General features: G+C 37.7%; 1 long non-coding RNA gene across 1 annotated transcript; it reads left to right on the forward strand.

The window, feature by feature from the left end:
- The first annotated feature begins 695 nt into the window (after window positions 1-695).
- On the forward strand, window positions 696-16,865 carry LOC117071475. The gene is made up of 3 exons (XR_004432318.1): window positions 696-802; window positions 3,501-3,599; window positions 16,529-16,865. It is a non-coding gene; the product is annotated as an uncharacterized LOC117071475 (long non-coding RNA).
- Window positions 16,866-17,358: the final 493 nt, after the last annotated feature.

Consider the following 17,358-nt stretch of genomic DNA (forward strand, 5'->3'; position numbering starts at 1 on the left):
ATTGCACACTGAGAGAGAGATGGAAAGACATGCCATAAGCCTTAACGGTAGAAAAATCCTTAACTCTTTCTGTACATAAAAGTCTAAGACAATATTAAGAAAAGCACAATGTGCTATCTCTGGGTACACTATAATGAGAACAAGGTGAGGAATGACAATACTGAGACACCGTTAGGACAGTCTAACATTGCCAGGGGGGCCATAACGCAACAGAGACAGTCTGCAATATTTCAGAGCACTGCATTTTATGTTGATAAATTTTCCAAGTCACCCAGGAGTTATTGCAAATATTTACAGGAGAGAAAATTGAGAAAGAATATTATCTTCCCTATTGGTCTTGATGAATAGAGCCACTAGCTAGTCAATAATAATGACCCAAGCCCAAGATTGTCATACGTTTGTTGAAAAAATAAACAATAAAACATGGTTTACCTTTACTTCTGCAAAAGTGATGAATAAAAGTTGATTTTTAAAACTTGAAACTTCTTAAGTTAACAACATGAGCTTTTCTTAAAAGTTCATAACAACTCTTAGAAAGATTTGATTTTTGACATTTATTTTCCCCCTGTAGGATTTTTCCCTTTACTTTCGTTTCTTCAGAAGCAGAATGCTGATCTTGCTACTGGCCTGCAACCTTGGCATTTGGCCAGCCATTGTTACCCAGGGACTAGGAGACAGAATGCTGGCTGTGCAAGTCTCCCAAGGTGCGAGCTTTCTTTCTCTCTGAGTTAGGAGGTGAAACCATTTGGAAGAGCCATTGTAAAGGGGAGGGCTTTGGGCTATGCATACTCCTCATATCCAGGTGAGTTCATTTTTCTTGTGAACTTTTCACCTAGGCCCCAATTAGTATCCTATTAACCTCCTTAAATATGGAATTGCTAAGATCTTAGAATACTCCAAAATGGACTATTAGCCAGCCCATTTCCTGGCTCCATCAGATGAAAATGCCAAAGTAGGTCATACAACAGAATTATCTTGATTAATTTCAGCTCTCTTGCATGGGCCATGATGTCATACAAGTTAAAGGAGATTCAAATTTAATGCATCATTTCGATGACTGATTAAACATGGGATTTTCTGAAAAACATTTACAATTCCAGGTTTGTAAGGATTCTCATTTTTTAATATGACAAACATTTCAAATATGCTAAATTGATCAATTATACAAATGATAAATTCCCTTGAATATAATTTTTCATGTTCATGTTCTCCAAGGCCTAATATGTAAAAAGGTTTATTATCTCCAGTAACTACTATGTTAGATAAAAAGTTGTCAGCGTTGTGCCCCTTTCCTATCCATGGATGCAGGCTATTAAAAAAAAAAAATGCTATGAAGATGCCACATCTACCCCAGAGCCTACTCAGAATGGCATTTCCAAATATAAATGGCTTTGCTAAGGCTAAAAAAAGCAAAAAACTTTACATCCTTTATCATGCATTCCTAAAGGACTCCCTTGAAAAAAGTACTTAAAAACATTGTATCTTGGAACATCTCATATATTGGTGCAATTTATTTATAATAGTCAGATTTAATTTGTTTTCACGTATAAAGCAGCTTTAGGGACTTATTAGCAATTTCAAATGTTACAGGAAAATATGTTGAATCTAAAGTTCATTATCACAAGTAAACTTATTTAAGTGAGATTATTTGTTTCTTAAAATGTATAAGATAACTAGTTCTTTAAAAGGCTTCTTGTTTTCTGTTGCATAATTTTACTTAGAAATAAACCTTTTGGATGCAGCAGTTATGCTCCAAAGTCAGGGTTGTGTCTCTTTTGTGTTTATAAGTAACATGGACACAGCCTGCTATGATAAACACTGAACCCAGCTTAACATGCCCCTATCTTTTCCAGATTAAAATGCAACTTACTTTCGTGATTTAAGTTATGAAACTTTAAAACGATGTCATACTTTAATATTCAGGGGTTCCTTCCTGTAATAACCTGCAATGTATATTCATGTTTGCAATTTCTAGCAAGAAGTAAAATAACAGATAGCTTTTATGAAGCATCTGTGAACTTTGAAAGTTGCACTTGTCTGAATCAGAGCTTCATAGACATCCACTTAGCACAGACTGGGTTGTGCCAGGGCTAGAGTAATTGCCTGCCAAAGGGATCCTGACCACCCCTCCTCTTCTTTCCGATCAGTCCACTGATCACTGAGAAACCAGTGGTGAGCTGCTACCTTTTAGAATATGAATAAATAAAGGAGCTTGCCACGATCAAAGATAAACATCCAACTTAAGATGGATGTTTATGCTACTGAGCCAAATGTAATGTTCCTAAAAATTAGGGAGCTTCAGGACCCCATATCTCTACTCTCTGAAATTCAACTTTTCTCAGATTCAAAACAGAGATTCAGCTTTTCTAGGATCTATGTGTCACGGTGCACGTATCTGTCATCAGAGGAATTTCATCCTCATATTCTAACATCAGATTATTCCAATACATGTTCTGTTCATCGGTTGCCTTAGTTAGAAAATTAGGCAAAATTCTCGGGCATCTTTATGCGGTGACATAAAGAAATAATGTATTTTAGTAATAGTGGTTAGAAAAATATCATACTCCAGGACTTTAGTCATTTTTTTCTCCATCTGAGAATTTATATGAGTACCTTTAACTCATTTATGTATATTCTAAGCATCTTTATCTATTCATGCACTTTCCAAGCAATGTGACTTATGTGTTGTATGATTAAAATGTAGAAATTAAAACTCAGGCCTGGTGCAGTGGTTCATGCCTGTAATCCCAGCATTTTGGGAGGAGTTTTGAGAACAGTCTGGCCAATATGGTGAAACCCCATCTCTACTAAAAATACAAAAAAAAAAAAAAAAAAAAAAATGCCGGGCGTGGTGACGCATGCCTGTAATCCCAGCTACTCCAGAGGCTGAGGCAGGAGAATCACTTCTTGAACTCGGGAGGCGGAGTTTGCAGTGAGCCGATGTAGGCCACTGCACTCCAGTCGAGGGGGGGGGGGGAGAGAGAGAGAGAGAGAGAGGCTTAAACTCAGAGATTTAAAAATCACACTGGGCCTTTCTGCCCACTCCTTTACTTTTCAATTTTATTTCATTTTTTATTTATTTTTTATTTTTTGAGTCTCGCTCTGTCGCCCAGGCTGGAGTGCAGTGGTGCGATCTCGGCTCACTGCAAGCTCCGCCTCCCGGGTTCACACCATTCTCCTGCCTCAGCCTCCCAACTAGCTGGGACTACAGGCGCCGGCCATCATGCCTGGCTAATTTTTTGTAGTTTTTAGTAGAGAGGGAGTATCACCGTGTTAGCCAGGATGGTCTGGATCTCCTGACCTTGTGATCTGCCTGCCTCACCCTCCCCAAGTGCTGGAATTACAGGCTGCTTTTTATTTTTATAAATTGTAAATAAAGTATCGTTTATTTGTTTATAAGTACAAAATAAATATATGTTAGTTTTTAAAGAAATTAAAATTAAATAAACTTGGAGACTCAGTTCCTCAGTCTTACTAGTCACTTTTCAAATGACCTTTAGATTCAACAGATTCTTATTCTTCACTCCAGCACCTTCCCTCTTGCAAGTTGTTAGCACACCAATGTCCCAAGGGAGTACCTAAACTACCAATCTGCCCAGGTAAGTATGGACCCACTCCTTCAGCCTGGCACACAAAGTTTCAGGAGCTTCAGCATCAACTGGCATGGCCTCCTTCCCCATGCTATGCCTATTCCCTTGTGACTGCCTGACAGCAGCACTTACTCAGGCTGTTCCCTCTGCCTGAGCAAGCAGTGCTTAGAGCCTTGTGTCTTCAACCCATACCTAAGCATCATTATATGTCTCTTTCCACTTTCTCCTTCCCAAACCCTACTCTGCACAAAATCTAACACTATACTCAATTAAAATATTTGGACATTGGCTTCAATTCCCTTTCCTACTGGTCAGTAAACCCAAGAGTAGATTTTACAATGGATTTCTTGGCTTAATTCAGTGATTGCTACATGGTAGATGTGACATGAATGGCTGCTAAATCAAATAAAAGAATGTCCTCTGCTCCCTGTTGACCATAGAAGAAGTGGGCAGGTGTGAATGTCTGCATCCCTGTCAGTGCACAGTGTGAACTGTCTCTATTTCTCACTATCACAGCTTCTTTCTTGTCTTCGGTGAATATGACAAGTAACTGAGAAAGTTGACTCCTCTGAGCCTAGTGGAGATCTTACACTGTTTGACTCAGTTACTTCCCTAAGTCTGCTCATGCATTTTTTCCTGGTTGACTCTAAGCTCCTCCTTTACAAAGTATCAGACATAGGTTAGGGCTGCCTCACCTTATTTTAACAACATTAAGAGAGATGAATTTTCAAAAATGAGACTAGCCAGTGAACTGTGATGGCAGAGTAATCCCATTACTTTCAGAGGACTTGAGTCTGTTAGAATCACTCAAGTGTTGCAGGGTTGTAGTTTAAAAGGGAAAGGATATGATAGTCACTTGGGGAGGTTGTTTTCTTCAAAATAGAATTCCCAATCTTGGAAGGGTTATGTATCAATGGAAGCAGGGTCTTTAGGGAGTTCACTAAGATCATTAAAACAATCCAAAAGTGTTTGCTAAAATGGGTCAAAGAAGTTGATACCAATTATGTCCAGTTGTATTCTGTCTGGGATAAGTGGGCTTCTGTTTCTAAACAAATGAATTCTCTCATTTTGATTCTTTCTCTAGTATCTCTGATGTGTTGGTATTCAGCCTTTTCAGAGTTAGGATTCATGGGGAAGGTTAAAGGGAAAATTAACAAATATGAGAAAGAATGGCCCACTGAAAGAACCTTTCAGAAAAAAGGAGTAAGAAGAACCCTTCAATATTATTGATGCATCACTGGAATCCTTGTCACTATATTTCAATGTTGATCTTAAATGTGGGTTACATAGAAATAGAGAGTAACACGTATTTTGTTGGAATGATTAGGTTCTAAAGAAGTGTTTCTCACAGTTAAGTTTTCGGCCTTTTGGTGGGGCTGTAGACGTCTTCTAGAAGGGCCAAGAACTTACCCCAAGTTTGATCTCCTTCTGCAAATGACATGAAATTCCATTGGAAGTTGGTAGCTATTAAAAGAGTTATGAAGAGTCACTAACATGTGATATTGATAAACTAAAATTAGCATGCTGAAAGAGTTTACTCTAGACCTTAATCTAGTATGGTGCCAGGAAGTCTGGCTGCTACAAAAAGCTTAGCATTGCTGTGAAGCTCCTACCATTTAGGGAGGCAAGCTGATTGTTGGAATTCTCATAGTTTCCAGAAAGCTTTGTTATCAGAGCATCGTTAGTGCCTTATTGAGTTGTTCTTGATTTTCAATTGCTACTAAGTTTGTAATAATATTTTACTTTTGTTGGTTGTTAGGGTCTTTTGTACTTGCTTTGCCTCATCATTTGGGTTGCTATTAGTTGGGTGCTCTTTGCTCAAATATCTCAGGAACCCTTCAGTGGCCTGGCAAAGCATACGACACACAGGTGTGGTATGGAAGTGCAAGCTAACATTTATCGAGGCTCACTAGTGCCTGAACATTTTTGAAGTCCGTTAGTTGTATGATTAATGTAATTGTCAATGCAACCTAAACTCCAGTTTCCTCAAACCCTTCTAACCTTCTAGATCAAGTCTCTGTTTAAAAACATCCCACTGTTTGAAAGAATTTACTTTTTCTCTCAATATTTATTTGTATGTGTGTGTGCATATGGGGTTTTTGTTTGTTTGATTGATTGATTGGTTGAGGCAGGGTCTTACTTGCCCAGGATGGAGCACAGTGGCATAGTCACTGCTCACCGCAGCCTCAACCTCCCCAGGTTCAGGTGATCCTCCCACCTCAGCTGCCCTAGTAGCTAGTACTACAGGGCAGTAGTTTTTATTTATTGGGCTATTCAATAGCCCAATAAATAAAGCCCTCTTGTCACATTTCACTTCTTTGTTTTTTCCTGAATCATTTAAAAGCAAGAGATTTTAAAGAAGAGACTGACACTTCACTATTGAATAATTTCACATACATCTCCTACAAATAAGGGTATTATCCTATAAAACTGCAATGCTTTTATGACATCTAAGCATATACAAAATTGTACTATATTTAATTTCTAGTCTATATTCAAATTATCAAATTACCCAAAAATATCTTCCATAAATCAATTTTTCAGCTAAGGTCCAATTAATGTTGACAAATTGCATTTGATGAATTCTATCCTACCTTTTTATTTAAGACATGGACATTTTGAAAACGCCAGGCCAGTTGATTATAGAATATGCTTCATTTTTTATTTATCTAATTAACTTTCTCAAAGAGTTGTTCATTTTTCTCTCCTATCCCTTGTATTCCCCCTATGAACTAGAAATTAGATAGAAAGCGTTGATTAGATTTGTGCTCACTAATTTTGGTGAGGTTAATCCATTGATAACGTGTACTTCATGTTGAATCACGTGAGAAACTACATAATGTCAAGTACTCCTTTTATTGATTAGGATGTTTGACTTGTTTATTTTGTTTTTTTTTTTTTTTTTTTTTTTTGAGGCGGAGTCTCACTCTGTCGCCCAGACTGGAGTGCAGTGGCCGGATCTCAGCTCACTGCAAGCTCCGCCTCCCGGGTTTACGCCATTCTCCTGCCTCAGCCTCCCGAGTAGCTGGGACTACAGGCGCCCGCCACCTCGCCCGGCTAGTTTTTGTATTTTTAGTAGAGATGGGGTTTCACCGTGTTAGCCAGGATGGTCTCGATCTCCTGACCTCGTGATCCGCCCCTCTCGGCCTCCCAAAGTGCTGGGATTACAGGCTTGAGCCACCGCGCCCGGCCAACTTGTTTATTTTGTTAATATGATAACTGCTGGATCTATCCATTGTAACCGTAGATTTTTCCTTTTGTAATTTATAATTACTGTGTGGGGTGATTGTATTCGTTTTTCCATTCTTGCTGTAACAAATGACTTCAAATACAGCAGCATAAAACAAAGCAAATTATCATCTTGCAGTTCCGTAGATTAGAAGTCCAAAACAGATCTCAGTAGGCTAAAGTCAGTGTGTTTACAGGACTGCATTACCTTCTAAATGCTATAGGGGAGAATCAGTTTCTTTGGATTTTCCAGCCCCTAGAGGCCACTCACATTACTTGGCTCTTTTCTCTGTCTTCATAGCCAGTGGTGGTCAAGTCCTTTTCAAATCACATCACTCTTACCATCTCTCTGTCTCCTTCTTCCAATTTTAAGAACCCCTGTGGTTCAACTGGATCTATTTAAATAATCCAGTGTAATCTCTTTATTTTAAAATCAAATGGCAAGCTATCATAATTCCATCTATGACATTAATCCCCTTCTGCCATGTCACCTAACGTATTCACTGGTTCCAGGAATTAGGACACAAACATTTTTGGGGAGGCCATTATTCTACCTTCAACATGATATGTTGGTGTTGTGCAAATAACCTGTTTCCCAGCAACATATCACTTGATAGTTTTAACTTCCATTGATAATCCTTGGTTTTGTCAGTAATTGGGTGATGCAAGCATTGGTGGTCTACTTATATTATTCCTCCTACAGTTATGAGCTAGTATTCTTCCTTAAAGAAATGTTCTATATTATCTCCTCTATCTATCTGTCTTCCTTTTTAAAATCACTATGGGCTTTTGGGTTTTTAAATTATTATAATAAATTGATGTATTAATTTTGTTAATGTTATAACTGCTGGATTTGTTCATTGTAATAGATTTTTTTTTTATAATACATTATCACCGTTTTTGGTTTTGATCTACCAAATTTGGCCAGTGGGAGTCCTGTAAATCAAGATCCTATGTCCTTCTGAGATATGCCCTTATTTTCTGTTACAAGCACATGCTACAGCTCACCTTGCGCTTTTCTCTGAAGGAGACATGAAATCAGCTGTTCCCTCACCCCTCTATTCAAAGACAGCAGTGGAACTTAGAACTCAAGATTTGAGTGTTAGGTGCATTACTGCCACTGGGATATTAAGGTTTTTAGGCTAGGAATGAATAGATACAATAGATAGATAGATAGATAGATAGATAGATAGATAGATAGATAGAGTCATGTATAAACCATGAGTTTATATGGATATTTCCAATTCAAATTTAATATTAATATTGTAGTGTTTTGCTCAATTTTTCCTAAATTTTGTACTTTTTTGTGACAGTGAAATTCTTGGTTTCTAATCCTACAATATGGAAAAAACATTCAAAATTACAATCAGCAGTGATCTTTCTGTGTATATTTAAGATTGACTTTTGATTCTCTCTGTTCTCAGAATATACCTCATTAAAAACCTATAGTCAGAGTAGTGTTCAAAAATTACTTGGAAGAAGTATTTCTTCTGTGTTGTTATGTTATCAATTTTATAAAAAGTTAGGTTTATTTTTCTGTTTTATTCAATTTTATGGTGATTTTTTTTTCTTTTTGATTTAGTCATGCTGTGAATGTGTAAAATGCTTCTGTCATTCAGAAGTTAAACCTACAAGGAAGGTGTCCTCTGTCAAGTTTCTCCCTCATCACTACCACCTCCACCCTTTTCCCTTTCTTTTCTTCTTTTTCTTTTTCTTTTTCTTTTCTTTTTTTTTTTTTTTTTTTTGAGACAGGATCTCACTCTGTCACCCAGGCTGGAGTGCAGTGGCGCGATCTCTGCTCACTGTAACCTCCGCCTCCCGGATTCAAGAGATTCTCATTCCTCAGCCTCCCGAGTAGCTGCGATTACAGGCACGTGCCCCCGTTTCCCTTTCTACTGAGAATTTTCTTGTGCATTTGCTGATAATCCTTCAAATATTTCTCTTTGGAAAAATAATATACACATATATAACCTTTTATTTTTTACATTAAAGTAGCTCACTACTGTTACATATTTTGATTGTTTTACCTAAAAATATATCCTAGAAATCATAGAGTGGATTCTTTGTTCTTGTCTTGACACAGATGTCATAATTTTTATGGGGTAGATACTATTACTATCAGCATTCTGCAGATGAAAAAACTGAGGCTTAGAAAATGAGTAACTTGCTGAAAGTCATTCAGTTTGTAGGTAGGAAAGGTGTGGACCTAAGTAGTCTGCTTTCTGAATCTGTTCTTTTAACCACACCCTATAAGCATTCAGACACAAATGCGCATCCTTTTATCTTGCCCTGTGGCAATGTTAATGAAGCTGGCAAAGTTTCTTCTTCTTTTTTTTTTTCCTTCTTTCCCTCCCTCCCTCGCTCCCTTCCTTCCTTCCTTCCTTCCTTCCTTCCTTCCTTCCTTCCTTCTTTCCTTCCTTCCTTCTTTCCTTCTTTCGTGTTGTTCTAACGTCATTTGATTTTAAGAAAAATTGAGCCTCTACAGTCCAGTCATTATTAGAAGTTCATGAATGTAGCTCAGTTATTTTACTTCCTTAACACATATATTAGAGTGATAGTCCCTGATTTTCGGAGCTAGAAGAGGTCTTTGAAATGATTTAATCCAGTATCTCCATTTTACAGGTTCAGGGTTCTGAGTATAGAGGTAAGAAGACTGATCCAAGGTCAAATAGTTAGAGGCAGAGTGACACCTGGAGCTCTGGTCTCCTAAGTACTAATCTAGAGTTGTTTTTCACTGTAATATAAGACTCAATGGGAAATACATCAAGAGACAGATATCTAATGTCTCCAATAACACACAGCTCAAGAAAAATGGATACTATCACACTTTGTGCTATAGCCTTTGACTAATGAATCCAATAATCCAAAATCTTAGCTCAATCCTCTCTAAGTCCAACAGTAAACATTTGACAGACTTCCACTGAGTATAGTGAAATCTCCTCATGTAATATCTACTCATCACATATGAAGAGTTTAAGCACACTGAGTTGTTATAATAACATCGCACCAACTTAATAACATTGAAAGTAATGGCAAAAGTCACAATTACTTTTGCACCAACCTACCAGCACAGCACGAACCTGAATGGCAGTTTAGCAGCTGCATTTCAAAAACTGAGTCCAGCTAGAGATACATTCCCAAGGAGCCTGCCTCTGAAGTGCTAACCTGCAGAGATTTGAAAAGAAACACATTTCTTCACTACTGTGGAATGTGTACGTTGTGTTGTCTGTGGATACATTAGTAGGTCTCTCTCCTAAGTACCTAAGGGGAAGTTTCTGAACATCAGCCTCACTCACCAATGTCCCAAGAGCAGAGTGTTAATAGTGCACTAACAACATCCTGGACAGCTGATATGGTATCTTACATCTCCAGAATGGTACCAAAGCAGTTACTGGGGGATTAAAAATGAGAATCGACAGCTGTTGTAAGATTTCACTTTAATCTTACCACTGTGAGTTAAAAACGAATATCAGGTCAAACATTACTGTGAGTTGAAACTGTCAACTCAGTTCTGGATTATTAACCCAGGAGGCAATTCTTTTTGGGGAGTCTTTCCTGCTTGGGTAGAAAGTCTGAGTTCTAACAGGGCTTTGTTTGTTTGCACTTTTCCTATAACCAATTGTCTTTCTTTTCCCTCAATTTTTCATTAAAACAAAAACAAAAACAAAAAAAATGGAGTAGACAGGTTCACAGTGGTTGACGTTTGAATGTGCCGTTGGCTTATTTTTTCAGTAGAGTCTGTTGATCCATTTTTCTAAATGTTTAAAATAGCATGACAATGTTCTGGGAGGGGGATCACATGCCTGCTATAAAAAGTCCTAGATTCAGAAGATATTTTGATGGACCACAGAGCAATCTCAAGGATGGTAATAGAATGTGTTTTCTCTGCCATTGTTCCTTTTGTTCCTCACTTCTGGCCTTTCCCCTAGCTTGTACCAACAAAGATTATCCTAGTAGCTCCTGCATCATACCAGATGCCCCTAAGTTTCTCCTTGGTTGCATTTCTGATATTAATGCAGATGGAGTCATAGGTGCTGTTATCAAAATATAATTATGATAAGCGAGACTGAGAAGCAGTTGTTTAGGCCCATGGGAGAAATGTCCAAGAAAGAGGAGCCAAGGAAAGGAGTTGAGATTAGCCTTGATAGCTGGGTAATGGGTTGACTGATTTTTTTTTCTGATTAATTTCTTTATAAGAAATAAAACTAAAATTCCCATGTCATTTTGGGCTTCAGAAACTCCACAAATCCAACTTCTAAAGAAGGTAAAAAAGTAAAAAGAAAGATGAATCTCACTTTCTCACTTTCACTAATTAGACAGGAGCAATAACCAATCAGCTCACAGAACATAATACCAACAAATACAGCATGCTTGCCTTTATATGGTAAGTCCACAGACACTAATGAACAGGAGTCATAACTGATCACTTCATGCCGGTAAATAAAGCAAGAGTGGCCTTCTATGTAATAATAAAGGTTGTTAACCATCAAAGACATTTAGACTTGAAAAGGCCTGGAGAGCTTCAAAGATAAAAAAACTTAGTCCGGAGAGAAGACCCACATTCCTAGAGTTCTAAAGAGAATTTTGGAAATGCTTATCAAATTTAGTGCATTGAAACATTTACATATTAATAAACACCAAAATCAATCAAATTAAGGTTTAGATTTCTGGCTAAAATATTAACTCACTCCTTTTGGAATGCATATATCTTTGGTATGCATGTGTGTGTGTGTGTATGTGTGTGTATTTATATACAGTCATCCCTCAGTCATCATGAGGGATTTGCCCCAGGAGATTTCTCAGGTACCAAACTCTGCGGATGCTCAATATGGCATGTCATTTGCCTGTAACTTATGCACATCCTCTCATATATTTTAAATAATCTCTAGATTACCTACAGTACTGTTAGAGGGAAAACCTTTTACAAATCAAATTTAACAGACTTAAAATGAGCAAAGAATGATTTTAGAATCAGGCTGCCCTCGAACCAGAATAGGTTCAGGGAGAACTCAGTGCTGCCACATGGTTGAAGAAGATTTAGGGAGAGAAAAAGGAAAGTGGCAAGTAGAAAATGGAAGTGAGGTCCAGGAAAACCTGGATTGGTTCTAGGTCAGAATTTGCCTTACTTAAATGGCTATCTGATTTGAACAATTAGCTACTTGTGATTGGCCAAAACTCAGTAATTGGCACAAGAGTAGGTTATAGTGAGCTTGCACATTCAGCTGAGTTACAGCTCACCTATGTATGGAGAAACTTTAGGCTAAACTTCGAATATGTAAGAAGGCAGCTTTAGGCTAAAAACTATACATAATACAATATAAATGTTTTATAAATCGTTGCCTATACTGTATTGTTTAGGGAATGATGATAAGAAGAAAAGGCTGCACGTGTTTGTTACAGATATAGTTTTTATTCTGGAATTTTAAAATCTGTATTTGGTTGAATCCATGGATGCAAAACCCACGGATATGGAGGGCCAACTGGATGTAAAAATTATGTGTATAGTTTTGCAAGAAGAAAAGCAATGACATATAAAACAATTTTATTCTCCTATTTTATTCTTTAATTTATCACATATTTAATAATGCTTGTATAGCTTTTGCCTTGTGCCAGGCATTGTTCTAAGTATTTTACAGAAATGAACTCATAATCCTCACAACAAATTAATAAGTTAGGTACTATTACCCTTATTTTAGACATGAGAGAGTTGAATCACAAGGAGTTATATAGCATATCCAAGTTCACAGAGCTAGTAATAGTTTTACTTCAAGAAAGTTTTGTCAAAATTTAACATAGCAAAAAATTCCTGGCCTGGTGTGATGGCTGGTGCCTGTAATCCCAGAACTTTGGGAGGCTGAGGTGGGTGGATTGCTTGAACCCAGAAGTTTGAGACCAGCCTGGACAACATGGTCTCTACAAAAAATACAAAAAAGTTAGCTGGGCATGGTGGCCCATACCTGTGGTCCCAGCTACTTGGGAGGTTGAGGTGGGAAGATCACTTGAGCATGGGGAGATCAAGGCTGCAATGACGCATGAGGGCACCACAGCACTCCAGCCTGGGTGGCACAGTGTAACCCTGTCTCAGAAAATAAAAGGAAAAAAAAAGAAAGAGAGAAAAGAAACATTCCTCAATTTTTTTTCTCTTTACTTCATTGTGTCTCCCTACAAAATCTGTTGAGTGAGTTCCCTCCATTTAGGCCTGGGTAAGAAGGCAGCACTTCCTGTGCTTCTGAATGAAGTCCAGGCAGACATCATTCTGGTGGATGGGTAGTTTCTACATACTCACACGTAGCCTCAGTCCCTCACTGTATATATTATCATGAGATTTTCAGGTTTGCTGAAATGAGAAATAAGAGAGGAGACTCACAGTAATAGAATATTTGAAAAAACTTGGTTGTGGCAGAAAGAGAAAAATAGTGGAGCTCATTGTAAGTAATGATCTCAGGGAGTAACAAGTTCAAATAATGACTCATTCCCCTCTTTTTCTAACTCATAAGTTTTATGGAATCACTGGGTGCAATAACGCATTGGCTTTTAACTCTAGAGGCTTCAACTTTCTATCACAAGGGTCACTGAACCATGAAGAGTGCTGAACTCCTGTCTCAGGCCTGGCAAACGCACACACTTACACACTCACATACTTCTAAGTGTAGCATTAAGTCTAGTTGGTCACCTCTACACAAGAAAACTCCATGTCATTCAATATGGAATATTTATTGAAGAATCAGAGGTTTCATGCCATAATAATGAGAATGATATCAGAATAGCAATAATATTGCCAATTTATTGAGTATTTACCATGTTCCAGGCACTGTGCTTTGCAGTCACATAGATTACCTTGTTTAATCCCTACTATAATTATACCTCAAGTTTTACAACTGCATTTAACTGCATTTATGATTTGAGGAAATCAAAGCTCAAAGAGTTAAATGAACTTTGCAAGTCATACAGTGATTAAATGGTAGAACTATCTTCAGTTTTTCTTGGACATCAAGCTCTTAATGCTACATCAAGGTTCTCACACATTAGTTTCACTTGATATGTGTACCCCAAGGAATGTATCGACATTATCTGCAGATCCTACTTTACCAAACAATGGGCCATGATTTGTTTATGCTCTGTAGGATATTCTCTGATTCTTACGTCATCTCAACAAACTACAACTCACCAGAATCTACACATCCAAAGGAAAGAAATCCTCCAATTTATGACTGATTTATTGTATATACTCACCTCATTCTAACCAGGAGCCACATAGTAAAGCCAGTGATAAAAACAATTAAATTTGATTTAGAAAAAAAGATGTAAAATCTTTTCTCTTGAATAGATTTTGTGTTCCACAACCTAGTTTGCCCATTGTTATGGACGAATAGTAGAATGATGCAAAAGAAGAATGTGGTTATTACAGAATAACTACTCCCTTGGTGACTTGAGACACATAGGGGTCTGTTCCTTCTGCTCTCCAAGGGATGAGTGTGTGTCTCTGATAGTGTTGGAAATACACTGAGATAGGGAGTCATTCTCCATGGTATTCTAACTGATCACCTGCCTGCCAGCATGGCACAGAGATCATTTGGTGGAATAGGTGAAGCTGTAAAACTACACTGACCCACTCAGAGATAGAAAGGTCTGCAGAGCACAGACTTTAGATCTCCTAAAAAGAGCTCTTAGAAAATCAAAACATGCCCTTTGCTTTACCCACTTGGAGCTGATTTGAGCAAGCAACAGGAAAACAACACAGAGCGTTATCCAGTATACTTGGCAGAGTTTATTGCCAGTTGGAATTAACGGAACACTGTTATCCTGTTATTCACGTCACCATCAACACCAATAACATTTACCAAACACGAATCTTACCTGGCACTTGGTTGGTGTTACACAAATTAATCATCATCGTCTAAGAGCGTATTTGCTTTCTTGTCCAAGGCTCAACCTAACAATGCCAGACTGTTTAATTTGTGAATGCAAAGTATTATTTATGTTCACAAGTGAGCTTATTTTATCTTGCAAATTTAAGTGTTGCAAAGATAGTGATGTGTGACAGTTGTTTTCTTAGAAACTCCTATTTGGGAAAACTAAACAGGTTGACTATATCCAGAGCCTTTGACTCTATGCTGACTCAGCACATTACATTATGTAGCATATTTAATACTCAGAAGCCACTATTCACTCCAGGAGATAGTGACAAAGCTCACCTTCAAAGAAGTTTAAATTCTGTGTCAACAGGTATAATATATACAGAATCAATACCAATCTATAAATTACATGTATAACACCATACTCTCGTGTGTCTAAGGAAAGTCAAAAATCACAAGTCAGGGGCTAATAATGCCCAGTCAAAACCAGTAGCAGAGACATATGCAACTTTCATCTACATGGTAATTAAGAGTCTGCATGCTCTGCCAAAGAGATCTTCCTTCATTGCAAAATGGCGGCATTGATTAATTACAATGAGAAATTGTCAGTTCTAGGTATATTTGGTGTGATCAGTTTTACATCACAGAAACAATGGCCATAAATTCAGAAGCTGCTTCCTAATAATGAGACACATTTCTGGCCCTAAAGCCCAGGATCAATGCCATCTGCCTGGTCACAGTCAAGTGTCTGGAACACTGGACTCATCATTCCTTATTTACCACCGTGCTATAGAGGTTGCTGTCAATTTTGGAAATAATTAAAGAGAGAGGATGATTTGCATGCTACTATTGGCAGAGAAAAAGAAAGCTTGCAATGATCTTCATTAAGAAGGTGGAACAGAAATATGGATGTGGGCTGCAAAGCGGGGTCAGAGTTGATTTTGGTTTTGCAGTACTCTAGGATGGAGTTACTAGATACAGAATTATAAGTATATAACCCTGTGTTCTGGGCAGAGTTTGAGAGAAAACCTTAGAATAGATGTAGGATTCTCCTTAATTATGCCTGCGTATTTATGCTCTTATTCTGTACCTTGCTTTTTATTGCTATTATTTTCTTTATCTAAATCACTAAGAAGATTCTGTCTCCAGAGTCACAACTCTTCACAAAGCAAGGCATTAACCATTATCCCCATCCTCCCGTGATGCCATGGCCACCACCCTTGAGCCTCTGCAGAAAGGTGTTGGGACTTCCAGAGTAGTGGAGTTGAAATGGATGATCTGGATCTCAATCATTCTCTCTGCCTCAGGCTTTGGAATGATGCCAACTTACTGCCCACCTGGGCACAGTGCTTTGATCAGGACACAGACCCTGTCAGTGATGTTTATAATCCACATGGAGAGATTAAATGTCAGTACCTTTCCCCAATACAACATCCAAATAAAGATGATTTCATTTGGGACCAAGCCTTAAGAATATCCAGAACTGCTCAGAGCCATCACTAATTGTTCCTATTTTTCATCCGAAGAGCTTGGCAGGTCCATGACATTATAGCAAAAGTCTTCCCACTAGGACCTTGCCAATTTCAGCTTTAATTCCATCAGTAAACAACTTTGACTGTGTTGGGAAAATTCTATTAATCATTCATGTTTTGCAAATAATGATACACAAAGGAGCTGTCAGCACTAGGCAGCAACTTTCCATTTGTTTGGTAATTAAGAACTCCAGGCCACCTAATGGTGCTGAGATGCAAATTCATTGACTGGTTGGAGCCACTGGAATGGGCTGAAAAGGATTCACTTACACTTAAACCCCTAATGTCAGATAATTTGATGGATTTTTCCTGCTTTTCTTAGGTGAACAACAAGAATATTGCTTCAAGCTGAAATGGTACACTTTGAAAAAATCTCGTGCTTCTTTCAAGAAGATACAAACTCTTTAGAACACATACTTTTTGTCATTATTTTACTTTAAGTTCTGGGATACATGTGCAGAACATGCAGATTTGTTACATAGGTTACAAGAACACATACTTTTCAAACCTGTTTCTGAATGATGTTTTGATGATACAAATATATATAAACATACATTTTTCCTGAGCTGAAATTTTTCATCACCTGAATACCGTGAAATTTACTTTCTTTAAAAACATGAGTGGGATTTTGTTTTCCTCTACAGAAACGCTATCATTTAGCAGAACCCAGAAAACTTTAGCACTGAAAATCTCCATGCAACGGGTAAACAGGTCATTAAAAAAAAAAAAAAAAAAAAAAATCTGAGTTGTGCATAACTACATCTATATTGAAACTCAAAAAACAATTTGATACTTAGGATTCACCAAGAATTCAGCCACCACATTAGGAGACACCGTGAAACTAATCATCTGGAAGGCCAGAGATTGCTAGTGGATCTCTACTGGTTTCTTATATTAATCAGAAAATTTCACCACAGTGTCACACTTAGGAATCCAAATGGCATTCAAATGCTCCAAGTCCCCTATCTCTATTTTCTTTCTGCCACTACCTTCTTATCATAAAAATGTCCATTTGAACATTCTATGTCTCACAGGAAGCTACTGGGAAACAGTCCAGTCAGGTGCAACTCGTGCATTTATGAAATTTTTAAAAAGAGACATTTTCAGTGACACTTTCTGAACAACACGCTGTATTCTTTTTTTTTTTTTTTT

This window comes from Trachypithecus francoisi, unplaced genomic scaffold, assembly GCF_009764315.1.
Source record: "Trachypithecus francoisi isolate TF-2019V2 unplaced genomic scaffold, Tfra_2.0 Lachesis_group3, whole genome shotgun sequence".
Lineage (NCBI taxonomy): Eukaryota > Metazoa > Chordata > Mammalia > Primates > Cercopithecidae > Trachypithecus > Trachypithecus francoisi.